Source organism: Bufo gargarizans, chromosome 6 (assembly GCF_014858855.1).
Source record: "Bufo gargarizans isolate SCDJY-AF-19 chromosome 6, ASM1485885v1, whole genome shotgun sequence".
NCBI lineage: Eukaryota > Metazoa > Chordata > Amphibia > Anura > Bufonidae > Bufo > Bufo gargarizans.
In genome coordinates this window covers 22,407,817-22,430,856 of record NC_058085.1, presented here as the reverse complement: position 1 = coordinate 22,430,856, position 23,040 = coordinate 22,407,817, and the positions used below count along the sequence as shown (strand labels likewise).

Genomic DNA, 23,040 nt, shown 5'->3' with positions numbered 1-23,040 from the left:
GACTTGGGCAATCAAGGGAACCTAAAAATTGATCTATAGCTGCCGCTGTTTGAGAAGATTGATCCGACTGTGGCTTCAGGTGGTAGAGGGCTTCATAGAAGCTTTTAAAGGAATTTGCAATTCCTTGTGGGTCCATTATCTTTTTACCCGACGGTTTCGATGTAATGAAGGGGATCTTATCTTTGGCGGTTCTTTCCTTCAGTCTACGGGCTAGTAATTTCCCAGACTTTTTATCTTGCGCATAATAGGACGCATGTATTGTTTTTAGCTGCTTCTCATACTTATAGAGGAGGCCCTCTTTCAATTGGAGGCGCAGGTTTTGCAATTGGGTTCCTACATTAACGGAGGGGCTAGTCTTGTTGCTGGATTCCAATGATCTGATCTGTGTAGTCAGCACAGTTATGCGCTCCTCTCTGTCTTTTTTTGCCCTATGTCCAGATTTTATAAACCCCGCATGAACGCTTTGGGCGTTCCACAGGGAGAAGGGGTTTGACACAGATCCATCATTTATGCAGAAGAATTCCACTATTCCCTCTTGTAGTGCTTGCTTATGTTTGGGGTGTTCCAACAGAAATGTGTTATTGCGCCATGGGGAATAGGGGGGTCTGTTGATAGTTTCGCTAATGGTCAACGTAATGGGCGCGTAGTCAGACCATGTGATTAGTTCTATAGAGGAGTATGTGGCATTACGCAAGAGGTTTCGGTCAACCAGAAAAATATCTATTCTGGAGTAGGTTTGATGGGCGTTTGAAAAGAACGAGTAGTCTTTTTCTCTATCATGATGGAGCCTCCAGACCTCATAGAGGTGTTCTCTCAGTAAAAGGGAGTTGAGACTCTGAAGGTGAACTCTAACTTTGGATGTCGAGTCCATATGAGGATCTGATACATAGTTAAAATCCCCCCCCCCCCCCCCAGAGGACCAAGCCTCTCTTAACTGCGTTCACCTTGTTCATTAACTTATGTAAAAAGTGCAGTTGGTGCTTATTTGGGACATATACAAAGACCATAGTGTAAGTCACATTATTTATGGACACTATCAGGATAATATATCGACCATTTTGGTCTTCTATAGATCTGGACGACTGAAATGCTACCAAATCTTTATTTATTTATCACACCCCTCTGCTTTTTTGTATAATGGGAGTAGAAAACATGGGGAAAATGAATGTTTTTACGTCTATGGGCATCCTCTTTCAGCAGGTGTGTTTCAGTTGCGCAGATGAAATCCCCTCCTAGAGCCCTTGCTTCCTTTCACAGCATAGACCATTTGAATGGGCTGTTCAGGCCCTTAGTGTTTACAGCAACAACTTTAAAGACCATAGGAAGAAGGATCTACGCTGTGGAGGCATAAACACACCATTAAGACATAGAACATTGCGAGTAAGGGTTCCCTTTATCAATAAAGCCTGCCAACGGCCCATCCTGTAAGTGTACTGAGTAACAGAACATACGAAGAAAACAAGTCTGCGTAACTTAAATGAAAACCCTAACAAAGGACAAACAATAGATCGGCATGCGATGCCGATGATCATTAGGTAGGGCTTGGGAGTCTGTTTGCTACGCAGGAAGGAAACCCCCTGGTGACTGGAAGAGGGTCCCTCCTCTTGAAGCTGAAAGGTGTCCCGGATTGCCGAAACCAGACTGTCCACTAAGGCGGCCATTTGGGATGAGCGGTCCGGATCCAGATCCGTATCCAACTCGGCGAGTTCTCCTCCGGCCGAATGGTCTCCAACCAACGAGGACGCCCTGGACAGCGAACCGGGCGGAGGAAGAGAAGGCGATGCATCCGAGGAGGAGGGGCGTTCCTGCCTGGGATGCTTGCTGGGGTGCCTGCTCCTGGATGGTGCGCCCTGGGATAGAGCAGGTTGCGCAGGTGACGACGTCTCCACCAAGCAACCCATTAAGGAAAGGGTGAATTGGGAGATTTTAGACAGGTCAGTCACCACCTGGGACAGGGACTTGGCCCATTCCAGTTCCATACTTCCAGCAGAAGGGTGCACTTAAGTGGACTCGACTGAGGTGGCACGCTCTGGGTGGACTGGCATGAGGCACAGAGGGGGTTCGCTTGACCTCTAGGAAACTTCACATTGCATGAAGTGAAGGCATAATGGGTAGCCCTACCAAGGACCTGGGGCGCGGGATCTGCTGGTGCCGGATCTGCTGGTGCCAGAGAGGGTATAGAGGAGGGGAGCAGCGCTGGTCCTATCAGAGTGGTGCAGAGTAACCCTTGAAACGTGTCCCCAGAAAACACGCGCACTGCCTCTGTACTTCCGGGAGGAGCAGGAAGGACAGGGGAGCGCGGCGCGAAAACTAGGCTACGCCCCCCTCCAGCCGCCCGGCGCAAGTTAACCCTTTCCCTCGCGGTCCGCCGGCGGTAAGCCATGCCCCCCCCCCCCCCCCGCGATCCGGCGGAGAAGGAGACCCGACCGCGGTCCAAGAGGCACAGAGGGATTATGAATGGGAGATGTCTCCCAGGGCAGAGAATGAAGGGGGAGGGCGGCAGCAAGCGCAGCGCTGCTGCCCGCGATCGCTGAGGCCGCAGAGGGAAGACGCTGCAGAGGGGAAGGCTGCCGCATAGGAACGCTCCCGCTGCCTAGTTAACCCCGCCCCTGTGCCGGTGGTGCACAGGCGGGGAGGAGAGATGCAGGAGGTCCCCAGGTAGAAAGATCATGCTCCAAGTCCATATAGCAAACCTTTTGCCTCGCCATGAGAGTCCAGCCCCTGGGACACACAGAACACAGAGAGACATACTTGCCTGTCTTCATCTGTGTTCTTCGCCCATCCGATCCAGACCAGCTGTGCCACCTCTTCAGTCCCTGGCACAAGTGACAGGGACTGGATTGGAGGGCGGGAATAGGTGGCCCCATGGCTGGGGGGAGCAGGAAGGTCAAGCCCTCCTGGTCCACTTTGTCTTCTTGTGGGGGGGGGGGGGGGGGGAAGAGCGGTGGAATAAACGTCACCGGTCAGCCCCCCCCCCCTTCTCCCGGAAATGCAGAGCTCTTAGTAGCCCTGGACCCCCAATCTAAAATAAAACATTTAAATAAAAAATCTGGCTCCTACGACACGAAGCTAAAAACTGAAGGCTCTCTCCTGGCCCAGAGGGGGTCAAGCTGGCGGAGGAGGAGCTAACAGTTTTCCGCCTAGTGTCGCCTCCTAGTGGCAGCAAGCAGCTATACCCATGGTCTGTGTCCCCCAATGATATGAGCGAGAAATAGAGGCCTTTAAGTAATCGAATAAAGATGTTATGATGGAATGGTTACCTTTAGAAAGTAGATAATATTTGCACTAGAAGTGGAAGCCTTGGCCAAGATAAATGTTTTTGTCTATTAAAACTAACCATTTACATGTTTATGATCAGGATCGATCCTCTGTGTTGGACCGGTGATAAATGAAAGAGCCGATCTTGGCTTTATGGACCATGTGGCTCTTTGGAAAGAACAATGGAGATTGGTACTTGAATTGGTGAGGATTAAGGAAGACCCCAGGAACAAATTATTTATGCAACAAGAGATCGTGATGAGGAACTTTTATCCAATTAGCAGTTGTTGTCGGTGTAACTTGTGTAGATCTATGGTTACGTATGAGAATTATGGATCTGTGTGTAAAACACTGAAGTCTACGTACAGCGACACACTGCGGAAAACATGAATTCAAATATTAATGATTCTGTTGTTCTCTGAGGTATAAAGGATGGTGTCCAGGACTTATAACAGAGCCCTGCCTTTTACCACGGCTGTAATTCACTTCCATTTACCTCTTATGCCATAATCTGCCTACATTTTACATTGACTTCAATGATGTCTTGCTGCTCTTTAAATATCCATCAGAGATTTTAAGCCAAAACCAGGTGAAAACAGGTAGAGATTTTCCCCTATACCTCATGTCTGTGGAGGCTCAAATCCTGGTTCTGGCTCACAATCACTGATGGAAATCACTGACAAAACACTGATGTGTGAATGAGGCTTAAACGAAAGAATCTTCTGAAGAAGAAGTTGTTTTGTGTTATTGTGGCCAATTTCCAACAGTAGGAAACACATCAAGTGACATAATCCATCCCTTACATACAGATAATGAGAGGACGTGTGTATACAGTCATGTCTATTACCTGGTGATAGGAGGGGCTGGTGATCCTCCATCATGACGTCCTTGTACAGATCTTTGTGTCTTTCTAAATACTCCCACTCCTCCATGGAGAAATAGACGGTGACATCCTGACACCTTATAGGAACCTGACAACACAATAATACAGTCATCACTCAGATCCCTTTACAGCGTTCCTGTATAATGTCCCAGCATTCCCAGCAGTGTCACCTCTCCAGTCAGCAGCTCAATCATCTTGTTGGTGAGTTCTAGGATCTTCTCTCTATTGATTTCCTCATATATCAGGGGGTGAGGTGGAGGCCCCATGATTGGGCTCAGGGTTCTTCCCCATTCCTCAGACACAGGGTCCTGACAGCGCTCACTAGAGGTCTTCTTCACTACTGTGTAGTCCTGGTTATGGAGAGACACAGTAATAACTATCACTCCATACATTTCCAGAGTCCCTCACCTCTCCAGTCATGTCCATCTGTTAGTAACATAGATAAGATGATGTAATGTGACATCATCAGAATCTCTCACCTCTCCAGTAAGCTGGAAGAGGATCTCTAGGGTGAGATTTATTATCCTCTCCGCCATCTTGTCCATGTCCATCCTTGTCGGGTCAATCAGGAGAATGATCTTATATAGAAGATCTCCACTGAGCGGATCCTATATTGTAGGAACCTGAATGGAGAGAAGATGAGACAATGGAAAATCCTACAAAATCCCATGTAAAATACAATAACTGGAGATAAGAGGAGACATCGGAGGAGATAATAAAGTGTAGATGTTGTGTTCTCTCTTTTTATATGGATCGAAACACGTGTGAGGTCAAGGCAGTTTCATGATATGTCATAAAATCCAATAGATATAAAATGCAAAACATAAGTTGATCAACAAGTCAAAAAACTGGGAATAAAAAAACTGAATAAAATGCAGACAGACCTGCAGAGCGAAGTAACACCCCGGAATGAAGACCACATTAGCCCTTTTACACTACATGTGTTTATTTTATTCTATATTTCTTTACTCCCAGTTTTATGACTTGTTGATCAACTTGGATGTTTAGTATTTTCTATATATTGGATTTTATCATCTACATCATTTGTAGGTTTCATTTGTTGGTTTATAGAACTGAAGAAACCGCAGGGTGTGCATTGTGAATGACTAGAATACGCCAAATACAGCCTGACACGGTCCGGCCCAGGTTCTGATATCAGCACAGCTCCGGATAAGGAGCGATTGGTCCCTCATTTTTATACTATTGCAACCACTGAGGAACAAAACGTGCAGTTTGGAAATGCGTCTGGTGTAACTGCGGTATTAATCCATTGAGTGTAACTGTGGCACCAACCTACTGAGAGGAATAAACGTATCCTTCATACCATTCCGAACATTGAAACAGCAGAAGTCGGCGTTCCCGTATCCCTACTACATACGCGCAAGTAAGTGTGCCGGCACACGGGAGAACTATAGGATCCAGCAGCGCATCGAGATCATAGGTGAGCGGAGGTCATCAATATCAGATCGGGAGGGTCCAACACCCGGCACCCCCAGCCGATCAGCTGTATGAAGAGAAGGTACACGCTGTGCGCGCCTGATGTCTCCCTTCCTGCTTGCTATAGACATGACAGCGGCGAGCAGGACAGGAGACGGCGCGCGCCTTCTCCTCATACAGCTGACCTGTGGGGGTGCCGGATGTCGAATCCCCGCCATTCCGATACCGATGTCCTATCTTGACGATAGGCCATCAATATCAAAAGCCCGGAGAACCCCTTTGAAAAGCAGTTTGTGAAATTTGCCTAAAAATTGTTTCTAAACTTCTAAGGCTACTTTCACACTTGCGTTCGGGGTTCCTCTTGTGAGTGCCATTTCAAGGCTCTCACAAGCGGCCCCAATGCATTCTGAGTGGATGCGGATCAGCTCAGAATGCCTCAGTCTGGCACCGTTTGACCTCCGTTCCGCTCAGCAAGCGGACACCCGAACGCAGCTTGTAGCGTTCGGGTGTCCGCCTGGCCGTGCGGAGGCAAGCGGATCCGTCCAGACTTACAATGTAAGTCAATGGGGACAGATCCATTTGAAGTTGACACAATATGGCTCAATTTCAAACGGATCCATCCCCCATTGACTTTCAATGTAAAGTCTGGACGGATCCGTCTGACTAACTTTCAGACTTAGGATTTTTTTTCAGAAATATAATGCAGACGGATCCGTTCTGAACGGATCCCATCGTCTGCATTACAGGAGCAGATCCGTCTGTGCAGACACCAGACGGATCCGCTCCGAACACAAGTGTGAAAGTAGCCTTAGCCTGTTCTAAAAAAATAAAATGACATTTACAGAATGAGGAACATAAAGTAGACATATGGGGGATGTAAAGTAATAACCAGAAAAGCTCAGAAATTTACATTTTGAAAACTGTGAATTTTTCCAAATTTTTTCTGAAGGAGTTAATGCAAGGAAATTTAACCGGAGTTTGTCCGTCATTTCACCATCACAATAAAGATGGAGGTTTGATACCCACATGGTATAGAGATGGGTCTGCACGGCCGATCAGTGGAGAAGACTTCTGGAGGGTCAGGATGCAGACTCTGACACCGGAGGGACTGAATGAAGAAATCCAAGGAATTCCAGAATCTCTCCATTTCCCTGGGTCATTCTGCCCTTCTCCAATATGGAGCATTAATACTCATCATGTGCGCATGCGCTGCACTCTGCTTGGCTCCTCCTCCCCTGTGCTGGCGTGGTGAGCACGAGACCACCGCTTCCTGTCCCATTTCCCCCTGCGTATCCTCTTGTCGCCGGGGACAAGGTTTCCTTCCTTCCTGTACGCGCATGCGCCACATAAATAAGTGGTGAGTATTATATTATACACTGATATAAAAGACTTCTCACACACAGCAGCACCAACCCCAAGATGAAGGCAGCAGCTGAAACGCACGTCGGGGAGGACACATCCCCTACAAATGTCTGTCACATCAGTTGGTGATTTTACTATTGTTTACTTCAGTCACTTTACTTGTGAATTTCCTGCGCCGTTCTATGATTTCTGTCTCGTCAGCGCCTCACACTGGAGACCTGCGCACTTCTTCTCCGTTATTAGTAATTCTCTATTTATTTATATCTTTCTGGAGCCGTTATATCATATTTATCATCTACAAGCAGAATTACCGGCTTCACACCAACCCCCATAACAGTGACGTCCACAGCGCCCCCCCAATAACAGTGACGTCCACAGCGCCCCCCCAATAACAGTGACGTCCACAGCGCCCCCCCAATAACAGTAACGTCCACAGCGCCGCCCCCCAATAACAGTGATGTCCACAGGGCCCCCCCAATAACAGTGACGTCCACAGGGCCCCCCCAATAACAGTGACGTCCACAGCGCCCCCCATAACAGTGACGTCCACAGTGTTAAATGAATTCGGCCACTGATCTCACACTGCCAACATACAGAGGGTGATGCCACTCATCATATACATTTCAGTTCAGCCCAGCCCATATTCATTTAACCCTTTAAAAACACCAGTTACCTATTGAAATCAGTGGGGGATGGGTACTGGAGCAGTGCACAGATGTGATACCTCTTGGATGTATAGAGAAACGTTTTCATTTAGTAATCTGCGACAACGCGTTTCGGAGTGAATATAGTCCTTTCTCAAGTCTAAAAAAACCTGATGTTAATAAAAGATTGGTACCGAGAGCATATAAAAGAGAATAAACAGTAGGAGGCCGGGGTATAGTGTGATAATAATATTACTACATCTGACATAATGGGTAATGGGTTAATGGGTGACATGACTCGGCGTGTAGCTATGTCACAGGAGGAGGCACGGGTATAGGGTGATAAGGAGATTTTTGTATAACTTACCAGTAAAATCTCTTTCTCACTCTTCATTGGGGGACACAGAGACCATGGGTATAGCTATGTTCTCTAGGAGGCGTTGACACTAGTAAAAGCTGTTAGCTCCTATGCTGGCAGCTATACCCCCTCCAGCCTGGAGAGAGAGCTTCAGTTTGTGTACAAGCAGTAGGAGAAGCAAGCCAACCAAGAAAAAACATGGAACACCAACCATGCCAAAAGGCCCCAACGGGGTTCAAACCAGCAACTGCTCAACTTTCGTCGAACAACAAAACTGGGTGGGTGCTGTGTCCCCCAATGAAGAGCGAGAGAGATTTTACTGGTAAGTTGTACAAAAATCTCCTTTTCTCGCCCATATTTTTGGGGGACACAGGAACCGTGGGACGTCCAAAAGCAGTCCACAGGGAGGGAAAAACCACAGACCCATGGAAGCAAGCGTCTCGGCAGGCATCCAAGAAACTGGCGCCCGCAAAACCATGCAGCCACAAAGCTGCGTCCGCCGATGCACAAGTATGCACCTGGTAAATTTGTGAATGTGTGTAAGGAGGGCCAAGTAGCCGCCTTACGCAACTGAGCAGCCGAGACGCAATTCCTCCGCACCTAAGATGCGCTCACCGCTCTGGTGGAGTAAGTCGTGACACCTAAGGTCAGAACCCTGCCTCGGGGGCGGTATGCTTCAGCAATTGTAGATCGAATTCGGCGTGCGATTGCCACCTTGGAAGCCGCCAATCCACTTTGAGGACCCTTCGGAATGACAATAAGGGGATCCGTATGGCGGATCTAAATAGATCTTCAGAGCTCTGACAACGTCCAATGGTGTAATTCCGTTTCCTTAGGGTGAAGGAGATGGGCACAGTGAGGGAAGGACAATTTCCTCGTTAATATGGAAGTCAGAGACCCCTTTCGGAAGAAAAGAAGGGACAGGCCAGCGAACCACCTTGATCCTATGAAGAACCAGGAAGAATTCTCTGCAGAGAACACCGCCAACTCAGACACCCGTCTGATAGAAGTGATAGCAACCAGAAAAACTACCTTCCAGGATTCCGAGAACTCTCCCACACGGGCTCCAGGGAAAACCTGGAGCGCTGAGAGGACTAAACTCAGATCCCAAGGCGGTAAGGAGAACGGTACAGAGGAACTGTATGAGCTACTCCCTGAAAAAGGTCCTCACAGGCCCCAGGGAACCTGAGAGCGCTAAAAGGATAGCAGGCGACGATGCCCGACTCTGCAAGAACTAAGGCCAGACAAAGGTCCAAGCCTGATCAAAGAAATGACAGGACCATGGGGAGAAAAACGACGTGGCAGAGCACTTCGGCTGCCACAGAAACCCAGGAAGGACCTTCAAGTCCTGAATAGTTCCTGGACGATGCAGGCTTGCGGATGACATCTGCCCAAAAAATGAATCTCTTTGCATAGAATGGCGGTCTTAACCACCTCAGCACCCATAGCTTAAACACCATTAATGACCAGACCACTTTTTACAATTTTACACTACTTTCACCGTTTATTGCTCGGTCATGCAACTTACCACCCAAATGAATTTTACCTCCTTTTCTTCTCACTAATAGAGCTTTCATTTGGTGGTATTTCATTGCTGCTGACATTTTTACTTTTTTGTTATTAATCGAAATTTACCAAAATGTTTGCAAAAAAAATGAAAATTTTTCACTTTCAGTTGTAAATTTAAAAAAAAAAAAAATACATCTATATATAAAATTTTCTCTAAATTTCTTGTAAAATTTGGGTAAAAAAAAAAAAAAATGGTTTGGGTAAAAGTTATAGCGTTTACAAACTATGGTACAAAAATGTGAATTTCCGCTTTTTGAAGCAGCTCTGACTTTGTGAGCACCTGTCATGTTTCCTGAGGTTCTACAATGCCCAGACAGTAGAAAAACCCCACAAATGACCCCATTTCGGAAAGTAGACACCCTAAGGTATTCGCTGATGGGCATAGTGAGTTCATAGAACTTTTTATTTTTTGTCACAAGTTAGCGGAAAATGATGATTTTATTTTTTTCCTTACAAAGTCTCATACTCCACAAATTTGTGACCAAAAATAAAAACTTCCATGAACTCACTATGCCCATCACGAAATACCTTGGGGTGTCTTCTTTCCAAAATGGGGTCACTTGTGGGGAAGTTATACTGCCCTGGCATTTTAGGGGCCCTAATGTGTGAGAAGTAGTTTGAAATCAAAATGTGTAAAAAAGGCCCTGTGAAATCCTAAAGGTGCTCTTTGGAATGTGGGCCCCTTTACCCACCTAGGCTGCAAAAAAGTGTCACACATGTGGTATTGCCGTACTCAGGAGAAGTTGGGCAATGTGTTTTGGGGTATCATTTTACATATACCCATGCTGGGTGAGATAAATATCTCTGTCAAATGCCAACTTTGTATTAAAAAAATGGGAAAAGTTGTCTTTTGCCGAGATATTTCTCTCACCCAGCATGGGTATATGTAAAATGACACCCCAAAACACATTGCCCAACTTCTCCTGAGTATGGCAATACCACATGTGTGACACTTTTTTGCAGCCTAGGTGGGCAAAGGAGCCCACATTCCAAAGAGCACCTTTAGGATTTTACAGGGCATTTTTTACACATTTTGATTTCAAACTACTTCTCACACATTAGGGCCCCTAAAATGCCAGGGCAGTATAACTACCCCACAAGTGACCCCATTTTGGGAAGAAGACACCCCAAGGTATTTTGTGATGGGCATAGTGAGTTCATGGAAGTTTTTATTTTTTGTTACAAGTTAGTGGAATATGAGACTTTGTAAGAAAGAAAAAAGAAAAAAAATCATCATTTTCCGCTAACTTGGGACAAAAATTTAAATCTTTCATGGACTCAATATGCCCCTCAGCGAATACCTTGAGGTGTCTTCTTTCCAAAATGGGGTCATTTGTGGGGTATTTATACTGCCCTGGCATTTTAGGGGCCCTAAAGCGTGAGAAGAAGTCTGGAATACAAATGTCTAAAAATTTTACGCATTTGGATTCCGTGAGGGATATGGTGAGTTCATGTGAGATTTTATTTTTTGACACAAGTTAGTGGAATATGAGACTTTGTAAGAAAAAATAAATAAATCAATATGCGCTAATTTGTGCCAAGAAAATGTCTAAATGGAGCCTTACAGGGGGGGTGGTCAATGACAGGGGGGTAAGGCTCCATTAAGGCTCCCCTGTAAGGCTCCATTCAGACGTCTGTATGTGTTTTGCGGATCCGCGGTGTCCGTGTTTTGCGGATCCACGGATCCGCAAAACATATACGGACGTCTGAATGGAGCCTTACAGGGGGGTGATCACCCCATATAGACTCCCTGATCACCCCCCTGTCATTGATCACCCCCCTGTAAGGTTAAATTCAGAGGTCCGTATGTGTTTTGCAGATCCACGGATCGGATCCGCAAAACACATATGGACGTCTGAATGGAGCCTTACAGGGGGGTGATCAATGACAGGGGGTCATCAGGGAGTCTATATGGGGTGATCAGGGGTTAATAAGTGACCGGGGGGGGTGTAGTGTAGTGGTGTTTGGTGCTACTTATTACAGAGCTGCCTGTGTCCTCTGGTGGTCGATCTAAGCAAAAGGGACCACCAGAGCAGCGTCTAATATACCTGTTAGGGGTTAAAAAAAATAAAAAAAATAAAAATAAAAATAAAATAAAAATCGCATCTACAGCCTGCCAGCTGGCAGGCTGTAGATCCACTCGCTTAGCTGCCGATCCTGTGAACGCGCGCGCCTGTTTGCGCGCATTCACAGGAAGTCTCGTGAGATGACGCGCCAAAGCGTGACTCTGCCTGAGACAGCCGCCTCCGGACCGCGATCCTGCGTTAGGCGGTTCGGAGGCGGTTAATAGCCACATCGGCAACAAAGAGACCTAAAATACTAATGGAAGACCGGACTCTGAAGGAAGGACATCTCTATCTCTAAGTGGCAGTGACCAGGACGTCCCCTAGAAGGAGATGAGGTCGGCATACTACGTGCAACGACCAGTCACCAGAGCAACTAGGATAGTCGCTATACCCTTCATCCTGGTCTTCCGTAGAACTCTGGGAAGGAAGGGGAAGGGGGGGGAACGCAAGGAGGGAGAAACCTTACCAGGGAATCACGCTGCAAGCTTCCGGATCTCTGCTCGGGAGAGAAAGGTGGGAAGCTTCCGAGACAGTCTCGAAGCCATCAAGTCCACGTCCGGGTGACTCCAACACACACAGCCCGCCTCGAACACCTTCTGCAGTCCAGGAATACAGAAGGGAGAGGCCGGCAGCCATTTGTTCGAGGGGGGGAAGAAGAATAGAAGGGTGTTCCGTACCAGGAATGGAACGTCTATCATCACGGCAAGACGTGACAGCAACCCCGCTCCGTCTGTTGTAGGGAGTCTCGCAGTCTACCCCTGGAGTGGGCAGTGGGAAGTAAGATCACCAGAGGGCTGACGTGACTTAGACATTAGTGATGTCTTAAGAGAGGAATATATTATACAGGTAACTTACCCAGGACCAATGTGAAGGATTCACCTGAAGAAGGAGAGATGTGGAGCGTGTCACATCCCACCAGCCGGGTCCGGAACTCTGGAATAGAAGGCCACTAAAGAATATGCTGATGTAGGCAGGGATTGAGTGGCTGTGCTAAAACTATGCCTGAGGAGGAAGCCAAGTAAGGGGAGCCACAACTGTATCGCTAGCTTATACTCCAGCTGAGGAGAGGGCCATACCGCAGAGGCCACCAACTCAGACCTAGAAGAATCCGCCATCTGACGAAGAAGCTGTGCAGTAAGAACCATAGTATGTAGTGGTAACACAAATACCACTCCCTCAGAAGTAGCCAGCGCCTGCCCCGTCGGCGCAAACTAAAGGGAAGCCGTGAGGCCATCCATAGGAGCCATGGCACCATACTGCCCCAGTTGAGAAGAGCTAGCTTTAACACTTTACCTGGAAGGCTCTGAATAGGAGCAACAGCAAGCTACCATCAGGGTAGAACACCCAGCTGAGGGGGACTGCAGAGTCAGAACACTCGACTCGCTGAAACGTACTCCCCAGAATATGTGCAATGGCATATGCACTACGTAGTGAGGAGGACAATGTCCTGACCGTCTGGAACCGAGGAGGCCCATGGAGAAGGGTGGTCTGTAGGACCCATAAATGTTGCTAGGCAACTCCTCTGAGAGACAGAGGATGGCACAACCATGCTCCAAACCAGCATCGAAGATAAGAAGGATACCAAGTGAAAACAGCGACTGTATGCACTGGCAGCACCCATACACCGCAGATGCAGAGCACCAACATCCGCGGGTATTGACTGTTGCCACGCCCCACAGAAGCAGCTAAGGCATCTAGTGCCGTGGCGTAGTTGAACTGTATAAATCTAAAATGCTCAGGTATTCCCCTGTAAGCGGATCACTTGTGGAAGGGGAAAACGCAACAGGAAGCACGATTATAGGAGAAGGCTAATGCATATGGCAGGTACAGAATCCAGTGGAGATGCAATGCCGCCACTTACCGAAGGGGGGATGTATATGTTCAGTACTAAACCCAGTGTAACTGTACATAGTCCACCTACCGCAGGGGGCAGAACATAAGGCAAGTACTGTATCCGTAGTAGTGCAATTACTCCGCCTATGGAAGAGTGATGCATACAACAAGTGCTGCCAGCGGAAGTGGTCATGCTTAAGGCAGGAACATAATGCAAAGGTATGGAAGGCAATGCATATGCATATGGCGAATCCAGTACCCAGTGAGAGTGCAATTACCCCACCAAGGAAGGTGTAATGCCTATAGTAAACACTGTAACCGGAGATAATGCCAGAACGTCACGTATGGAAGAGTCTAATGCATACAGTACGTACTGTACCCAGTGGAATGCAATACCGTCCCCTAAGAAAGGGGAAACGCCCCTGGGGTGACTGAACAGCGCTCTAGCATTTAGTTCACCTATAAAGTCTATGGTAAGTATTGTATGCAGCAGTGGTGCAAATACTCAGCTTGAAGGAGGGGTAATGCAGACGGCAAGGACTGCTGGCTAACGTGGACGCAATCTTTAAGATTATAACGCATTCGAGTGAGAGCCTGAATCACAATACATCCCGCCGGGGTGTGTCTGAGCGAGACCATAGGGAGGAAGGGGGGGGGGGGCGAGGAGAATGTTCTGCTCTGGCCCTTTTACGTGCAGTTCTACCATTTAGAAACTTGCCCGTGGCGGTTGTAGAGCCCGCAGGTGGGAATAAACCCAAACTTCCCAGAATGTGGATTAGGAACTAGAGGTCTGTCCACTGGAGTGCGTAGGGGGAGCTTTATCAACCAAACAACCCCGGAGGATGGATGGGAACTTCCAGAGGTTCTGCACTGGATTTGATCAACCAGACGACCCCGGCGGGTGGAATGGGAATACTCCAGCTGTCCTCCCTGGATCTGCGCAGGTGGAGGATTATCAACCAACGACCCTGGAGGGCGTATTGGGAACTATGAGAGGACTCGGGCCCAGCTTGGTACCACACAGACAGGGGGAGGGGGGCTGTGGTGATGCGGCAGAGGAATGCAATACCGTCCCTGTAGGGGGGCCCTTATGAACGCGCATCTACCTAGTTTTTAATTTATTATTTTTTAAAGAAAACTAGGATGCCCAAACAACAAGTGGGCAGAGAGGCAGGAAGGGGTTAACTGTTTTAACTTACAGGCACCTTGTACTGAAAACAGAATCCTCAGAATATCTGGACCTGGCCCGCAGGAGGTGGCTGGCCAGAGCTAAAGTTGCCCTGAGGAAGGAGGGCGGGGCCAAGCGCTTCGGGGGGGGGGGGGGGTGAGTGGTGGGAATAATTTGTGTTTGTGCCTGTTATTAACCCCCTAGTGCCCTGACACCTGCTTCACCGCTCCCTTTACTGTTTTTCCTCCGATGCATGCCTCCCCGCAGCGGGGGTGGCTGGAAGCTCCTCCCCTCCGCATGTTGCGCACGGCCAACCGGAATCCATCGGTCGGCCAGGGCGCAGAGGGACCGGAGCAGTACTCCAGCGAAAAACCGGAATTAGTCTTACCGGTAATTCAGTACAAGGTGCCTGATGGAAACAGAAGACAGAATTCTCAGAATATCTGGAGCTGGCCACAGGAGGTGGCTGGCCAGAGGTTAAGCTGCCCTGACAAAGGACGGCGGGGCCAAGCGCTTCAGGGGGGGGCGAGTGGTGGGAATAATTTGCGCCTGTTATCAACCCCCTAGTGACCGGAATCCGTCAGTTGGCCAGGGCGCAGAGGGACCGGAGCAGTACGCCAGCGAAAAAAACTGAATTAGACTTACCGGTAATTCTGTTTCCATGAGATCATCACGACGGCATACAAGGAGATTGACCCCTGACCTCTGTAGGGGCAGGAACAAAGAAAGGTTAAATACCCCCTCCCACCACCAACACCAGTGTTTCCAAAATCACACAGAGTAACCCGGTGGTGACAAAAATAAACTGTGAAAAAGGTATTGCTTCATACCTTCTGGAGACCCTCCAAAGTTAAAATTTAGAAATATATGTAGGGAGGGAATAACGTGCCGTCGTGATGATCTCATGGAAACAGAATTACCGGTAAGACTAATTCCAGTTTTTCCATAGCATCATCACAGCGGCATACAAGGAGATATAAAAAATATATTGGTTAAGGAGGGGGGCTACGGCCTGGAGGATTTTCCGTCCGAAGGACAGATCAGAGGATCTGGAAAGATCCAGGCGGTAGTGTTTTATAAATGTATGAATGCTGGACCAAGTGGCAGCTCGGCATATTTCTTCCAAGGATGCCCCAGCTCTCTCTGCCTGAGAGGAAGACATGGCCCTAGTGGAATGGGCCCTAATGTTGACTGGAAGATTTTGAATTTGGTAACACAGGCAAAGTTTCCTTGATCCATCTAGCTATAGAAGACCGGGAGGCTTTCTGGCCCTTGTACCTTCCTCCAAAGAGAACTAGCAAGTTGTCGGATTTTCTAAACTTTCCAGTAGCAGAAATATAGTTTAGAACTGCCCGTCTAACATCCAGAGAGTAGAAGGAAGACTCTCTGTCATTAGAGGGGTGTTGACAAAAGGAAGGCAGGGTAATTTCCTGGCTCTGAGGAAAGCTGGATACAACTTTAGGGAGAAACCCGGGGTCAAGTCGGAGAATGATCCTATCATCTAGGACACGGAGGAAGGATTCCCTAACGGATAGAGCTCGCCTAATCTGCGGGCCGAGCATATTGCAATTAGGAAATGGGTTCAAATGGTGGTAGAGTGAGACCCGTAAGAACAATATTTAAATCCCAGGAGGGGACATGGGTGGTGATTGTTGGACGGAGTCTGGTAGCTGCTCTAATGAATCTTCTGACCCAACGATGACTAGCTATATCCTGGTCAAAAACAACAATTTAGGGCTGAGATTTGGACCTTCAGGGTAGAGGGTCTAAGCCCCAGGTCAAGACCCTGTTGCAGGAAATCCAGGATTCTTTGAATGTTGGGTCTATGCAGATGTGGAGACTTGTCGGCACTCCAGGAACAGAAGCGCTTCCAGATTTTAAGGTAGATTGCGGATGTTACCTTCTTTCTGGAGGCTTTCAAGGTAGTAATAACTTTATCTGACAAGCCCTGTCGTCTTAGAGTCTGGGACTCAGGATCCATGCTGCTAATTTCAGAAACTGTGGGTTTGGGTGCAGAACCGGACCCTGATGGAGTAGATCCCCCCGCATAGGAAGGGGCCAAGGATCCTGGAGGGAGTATTTCTGGAGAGATGTGAACCAGCTCCTATTTGGCCATAGGGGAGCGATCACGATCACGTGGCCTTGTCCTGGCGAAGTTTCTGGATTACCTTCGGAATAAAGAGAAGTGGAGGGAAGGCATAGCATAGTTTCCGATGCCAATGGATGGCGAAGGTGTCCAAGGCATGAGGTCTGTCTCTGGGGTTTAAGGAACAGAATGTCTCCACCTTTGAGTTTACCCTGGTGGCGAATAGATCCACGTCGGGCATCCCCCACTTTCCTACCACTAACCTGAATGTCTCTGAGCTTAGGGACCATTCTGCATGATCGATCCTTGGCGGCTGAGGAAATCCGCTTCCCGATTCAGCGTTCCTTTCAGATGAACTGCAGAGATGGAGGCCACTTTCTGCTCCGCCCATGAAAATATTTTCGTTGTCAGCGTTTGAAGAGTTGTTGACCGCGTTCCCCCTTGATGAGAGAGATAAGCGATGGCCGTAGTGTTGTCTGATAACACTTTTATATGGTGAAGACATAGTATTCCCTCTGCTGCCTTCAATGCTTCCCAAACTGCTCTCAGTTCCCTGAAATTTGACAACTGGGATTTGATCGATTGTGGCCAGGTGCCCTGAAAGAGATAATCCCCTACCTTTGCACCCCAGCCGGACAGACTTGCGTCCGTTACTACTTGTATTAGGGGAGTTTTCTGCCAGGGAGTCCCCTTGGATAAGTTTTAATGGTTCTTCCACCAATTTTGAAACTGAAGTACCCGGATTGGTGGGATCACTTGATGATCCAGAGAGGATTGACGCCTGTTCCAGACGCCCAGAATCCAAGACTGAAGAGGTCTGAAGTGAATCTGGCACCAGGGAACTGCCGGAATACAGGATGTTAACAGACCTAGACTCATTGCTTCTCTGATTGAGCATGACCTTCTTTTCGGAAAGGATTAGATTATTTGCTTAAGAATCGATATCTTGTCTTGGGGTAGGAATACCGCTTGCCTTCGGGAGTCCAGAATCATGACCAAAAATCAAACTTTTGTCACGGACTTGTTTTCGTTGACAATCCACCCGAGGGTGTTTAGGAAGGAGAGAAAATATTTCAGATCTGAGTCGATCTGATTGAGATCTTCGCTGATCAGAAGAAAGTTGTCCAAGTAGGGAACCACCATAAGGCTGGGTTCACACAGGCGTGTCCGGATTAGGTCCGGATGCGTCCCGGTGTATTGCGGGAAACCCGCGCGAGTAGGTACGCAATTGCAGTCAGTTTTGACTGAGATTGCGTTCTGATGTTCAGTTTTTATCACGCAGGTGCAATGTGTTTTGCACGCGCGTGATAAAAAACCGACTGTGGTACCCAGACCCGGACTTCTTCACAGAAGTTCAGGTTTGGGTTCGGTGTTGTGTAGATGTTATTATTTTCCCTTATAACATGGTTATTACGGAAAATAATAGCATTCTGACTACAGAATGCTTAGTAGGAGGGTTAAAAAAAATATAATAATTAACTCGCCTTCTCCTCTTGATCGCGTAGTTGCCGGTCTCTTACTTCTTTAATGATGAGCTGCCGGCTAAATGACCTGTGGTGACGTCAGATCACATGCTCCAATCACATGGTCCAAGAGAAGAAGGTGAGTTAATTTTATTTTTTTTAACCCTCAATTGGCCACCTACTAAGCATTCTGCATTCAGAATGCTATTATTGTCTCTTATAGCTATGTTATAAGGGAAAATAATACAGTGAATAGACTGTCACCTAGCAACCATGCGTGAAAATTGCACTGCATCCGCACTTGCTTGCGGATGCTTGCGATTTTCACTCATCCCCATTCACTTCTATAATAAACGCACAATATAGAGCATGCTGCGATTTTCACGCAACGCATAAGTGATGCGTGAAAATCACAGCTCATGTGCACAGCCCCATAGAAATGAATGGGTCCAGATTCAGTGCGGGTGCAATGCGTTCACCTCCCGCATTGCACCCGCGCGGAAATCTCGACTGTGTGAACTCAGCCTAAGTCCCTTTCTCCTGACGAAGGCACCATCTCTACCACCACCTTGGTAAAGATTCTCGGGGCCGATGAGATCCCGAAGGGAAGGGCTTTGAACTGATAGTGATGAATTTTTCCTGTTACATCCTGGATTGCAAATCAGAGAAAACTCTGTGAATCGGCGTGAATAGGACTATGGTAATAAGCGTCTCGCAGGTCTATTGTACACATGAAGACGTCTTTGCTTAAAAGTGGTATCGTAGATGCAAGGGCTTCCATCCTGAATTTCCAGTAAAGAATAAACTTGTTTAAGGGTTTCAGGTTTATGATTGTATGAAATGTGCCTTCTTTTTTCTTGATTAGGAATAACGTTGAATAGTATCGCCGGCCCCTTTCTGGAGGTGGAACTGGGGTGATTACATTCATCTGATGAAGATTCTGGACTCCCTGCCGAAGGTTGGGTTGAAATCGTGTCAGTGAAAATTTGTTTGGGGGTTTTGAAGACCACTCTATTTGATAGCTTGTACCGACTATTTTGGAGACCCAGGGATTTTGGGAAATAGATTCCCATTCCGCCAGGAATTTTAAGAGTCTTCCCCCCACTCCGGCGTCATTGCTTGTCGGATGGTTTCTGGTGGGAGGAGGATTGACCCCTTCCTCTTGCCCCTTTGGGATAACTCCAGCGCCCCGACTTCCCCTTCCCCCTGTAGCTTTTCTCCTGACCAGAGGAAGAGCGAAAGGAAAATCGGCGCCTGAAGGGACGATCTTCCGGAAACCCTTTCGTTTTGTCAGTGGCTTTTTCTAAAATCTTATCTAGGACTGGGCCGAAAACATACTCCCGGAAAAGGGTATGGAGCAAAGTTTTAATTTTGAAGTCTTGTCCCCAGACCAGCACTTCATCCAAAGTGCCCGTCTGGCCGAGTTGGAAAGTGCCGCATCTCTGGTGGAGAATCGGACCGACTCGGCCGAGGCATCCGCCAGGAAAGCCGTGGCAGATTTTAAAAGAGGAAGGGAATTGAGGATTTCTTCTCTAGACGTTTTATTTTTTATATGGTCTTCTAAACATGGATCTAGCGACTGAGGTAGCCGCAATGTTAGTTTTAATATTAAACATGGCAGCCTCCCAAGACTTCCTGAGGAGGCTGTCGGCTTTGCGATCCATAGAATCTTTGAGTTGGGAGGCATCCTCAAATGGAAGGGATGTCTTTTTGTTCACTTTAGCAACCTGGTTCCTTAGCTTCATCTCCCTGCATACAGGGAGACCTTTCTTTTCCCTGTCCTCTGTAGGGACAGGAAACACTGGTGTTGGTGGTGGGATGGGGGTATTTAACCTTTCTCTGTTCCTGCCCCTACAGAGGTCAGGGGTCAATCTCCTTGTATGCCGCCGTGATGATGCTATGGAAAATCTAACGTGGGCCAACAGTTAAAACATGCGGGTCGGAAAACCGATGCGGTGCTCGGCTGATCGTGTGTCAGTTAACCCCCTTCGGAGCGGCGCGGAATGGGTGGATTCATGGCGGTAGTGTCGGGGAGCGGGAGCCTCCTCCGCTCACCTCTCTGCATGTCTGGCCGAGCGCTCCCAGGCACAGCAGTGCGCTCGGTCTCCTGCTTCAGCGCCATTAGTGCGGCCCAGCATGATTGTAGAGGGGGAATGGATAAGGCCAGAGAGTGCCAGCAGGACAATTCCCTGAAGATGCCTGATAGCCAACAAGGGAGGGAGGTTCAGGGAGGGGGGGATATAAATATACTTACCTAGTCCAGTGTACTCAGCTTATCTCCATCCTCTTCCCTTTTCCTGCCTCCATTTTTACCCTTCCTCCTCTCCAGCAGGGTCACCCCTTCAGCTACTGGCACCGTAGTGGCAGGACGCTGGAAGAGGGACTTGGACGGGTGACCCCTTGGCTGGCGGGATGCAGGGGAGCGAGGCTGCCCTGGTCCACCTTGTCTTCTTGTGGGGGGAGGAGGCAGCGTGGCAGACCAATGTTTCCCACCTAAAAAGAAGAGAAAAAAATAAACTAAAATAAAATAATAAATCTTCTAGAGCTTCCCTGCAGAGTCCTATTAACACTAGAAAAAACTGAAGCTCTCTCTCCAGGCCGGAGGGGTATAGCTGCCAGGGGAGGAGCTAACAGCTTTATCTAGTGTCAACGCCTCCTAGAGGACATAGCTATACCCACGGTTCCTGTGTCCCCCAATAAATATGGGCGAGAAAATAATATTGCTACATCTGACATAAGGGGTAATGGGTGACATGACTCGGCGTGTGGCTATGTCACAGGAGGAGGCCGGGGTATAGTGTGATAATAATATTACTACATCTGACATAAGGGGTAATGGGCGACATGACTCGGCGTGTGGCTATGTCACAGGAGGAGGCCGGGGTATAGTGTGGTAATAATATTACTACATCTGACATAAGGGTGTAATGGGTGACATGACTGAAGTGTGAACTTGGCCTTAAGTGTGGATGGAGCTGTGTATCTCTGTGGATGTGGAGCCTTATATGTGTGGATGTGATGAGTGTTCCACTTACCTGGGGGCAGGCGTGTCCTCCTCTGACAACCCTTCACTATGGAGCCTCCTGGGCTGTAATTTCTACCACCAGGCAGTAGTCGGGCTCCAGGCTGTGCTGCAGGAGAAGGTACAGGACCTGTGATGATGTCATGACCATGTGATCAGGTGTGGGAGGAGTCAGCCTGTGCTGCAGGAGAAGGTACCAGGACCTGTGATGATGTCATGACCATGTGATCAGGTGTGGGAGGAGTCAGGCTGTGCTGCAGGAGAAGGTACCAGGACCTGTGATGATGTCATGACCATGTGATCAGGTGAGGGAGGAGTCAGGCTGTGCTGAAGGAGAAGGTACAGGACCTGTGATGATGTCATGACTCCGAGCTTCATCTAACGCTGCCGATGGTTTAGAGATAAGAGGCATAGTCCTCAGCTGAGATGAGGGGTGTCAGACGGGGTACGGGGGGTAGAGGGAGGTGAAGGTATGAAATAATTATTTGGGGTTGTGGGACAGAGACGACGTAATAGAAGTGAAGAAGTCCTGCTGTGAGGAGGTGAGAGCAGACATGAAGCTGCTTCTCTGGAGGCCATGAAGTCTTCTTTGGGTGGGATTTCTTCTGGCTTCGTTCTGGACTCTGGAAGCCTCAGCTTTTCTGTCTGGTTTGTGTCGGGGCTGGGGATGGATTTGTTGGGTTCTGCTCTGTGTGAGACGCAGGGGTGAGAGCTTGTGGAGTTCTAGAAGACAGCGGCTGCATCATGAAGAGAAGATATGACCTGCGCTGATGATCTGGCCACCTACTTCAGGGACAAGATCGGTTACATCCGGCAGGAAATAATTTCCCAGCCTCCAACCAGTTTCGATCCTCCTCCCTACCACACTTCCATGTGCTCTCTCTCCTCTGACGCTATAACAGATGAAGAAGTCTTTGGGCTTCTCTCTGCTTCTCGACCCCCCACCTGTAGCAGTGATCCTATCCCCTCACACCTTCTCCAGTCCCTCTCCCCGGCTGTGATTACTACAATATATAACCTCTCTCTCTCTCTCTCGCTTCCCATCCTCTTTCAAACATTTTGTTATAACCCCACTACATCCTGACCCGACCTGTGCCGCTCACTACCAACCTGTTTCTAACCTCCCCTTCATTTCTAAACTTCTGGAACATCTCTTTTACTCTCCTCTACCTTCTCAGTCTGCCTTTCCCTCTCTCCACTCTACAGAAACTGCCTTTACTAATATGTCTACTGATCTCCTGACAGCAAACAGGAATGGTGACTATTCTCTACTGATTCTTCTTGATCTCGCTGCAGCGTTTGATACTGTAGACCACAAACTCCTTCTCACCATGCTCCAACTAATTGGCCTTAAGGACACTGCTCTCTCCTGGTTCTCTTCCTTTCTCTCTGATCGCTCCTTTAATGTATCATTTGCTGGCTCTGCTTCTTCTTATCTCCCTCTCGGTGTTGGAGTTCATCAGGGTTCAGTCCTAGGTCCTCTACTCTTCTCTCTCTACACCACCCCGATCAGACAGACTATCAGAAAATGTAGTTTTCAGTACAATCTCTATGATGATGACTAGGGATGAGCGAATTGACTTTATCCAAAGTCGATTTGCATAAAACTTTGTTCCAATACTGTAGAGAGCAGGAGCTCCGTACAGTATTAGAATGTATTGGCTCCGATGAGCTGAAGTTATTGCTTTGCGAAGTCTCGCAATAACTTCATAAATTAATTTGTAAAACACCAAAAAACAGTTGCTCACATAAATATCTCACATGGACTTATTCGTATATCACCTATAAATGCTTAAAAAAGGTCCCACACAAGAAGTTCTCATAAACAATCATTTCTTTATTAGATATCCATCAGCAGTAGATCATAAAAACATGTACACGGAAGCAGTGA

At 47.9% G+C, this 23,040-nt stretch overlaps 1 protein-coding gene and 1 long non-coding RNA gene across 2 annotated transcripts in view; both read right to left on the bottom strand.

The window, feature by feature from the left end:
• The window catches only part of LOC122940391, a 1,778,572-nt gene that overhangs the window by 1,158,519 nt on the left and 597,013 nt on the right, over window positions 1-23,040 (bottom strand). The window lies entirely within an intron of this gene.
• Window positions 4,432-21,297, bottom strand: LOC122940459. Its single transcript, XR_006390282.1, has 3 exons — window positions 21,163-21,297; window positions 4,621-4,764; window positions 4,432-4,491 (listed from the first exon to the last, which is right to left on the bottom strand). It is a non-coding gene; the product is annotated as an uncharacterized LOC122940459 (long non-coding RNA).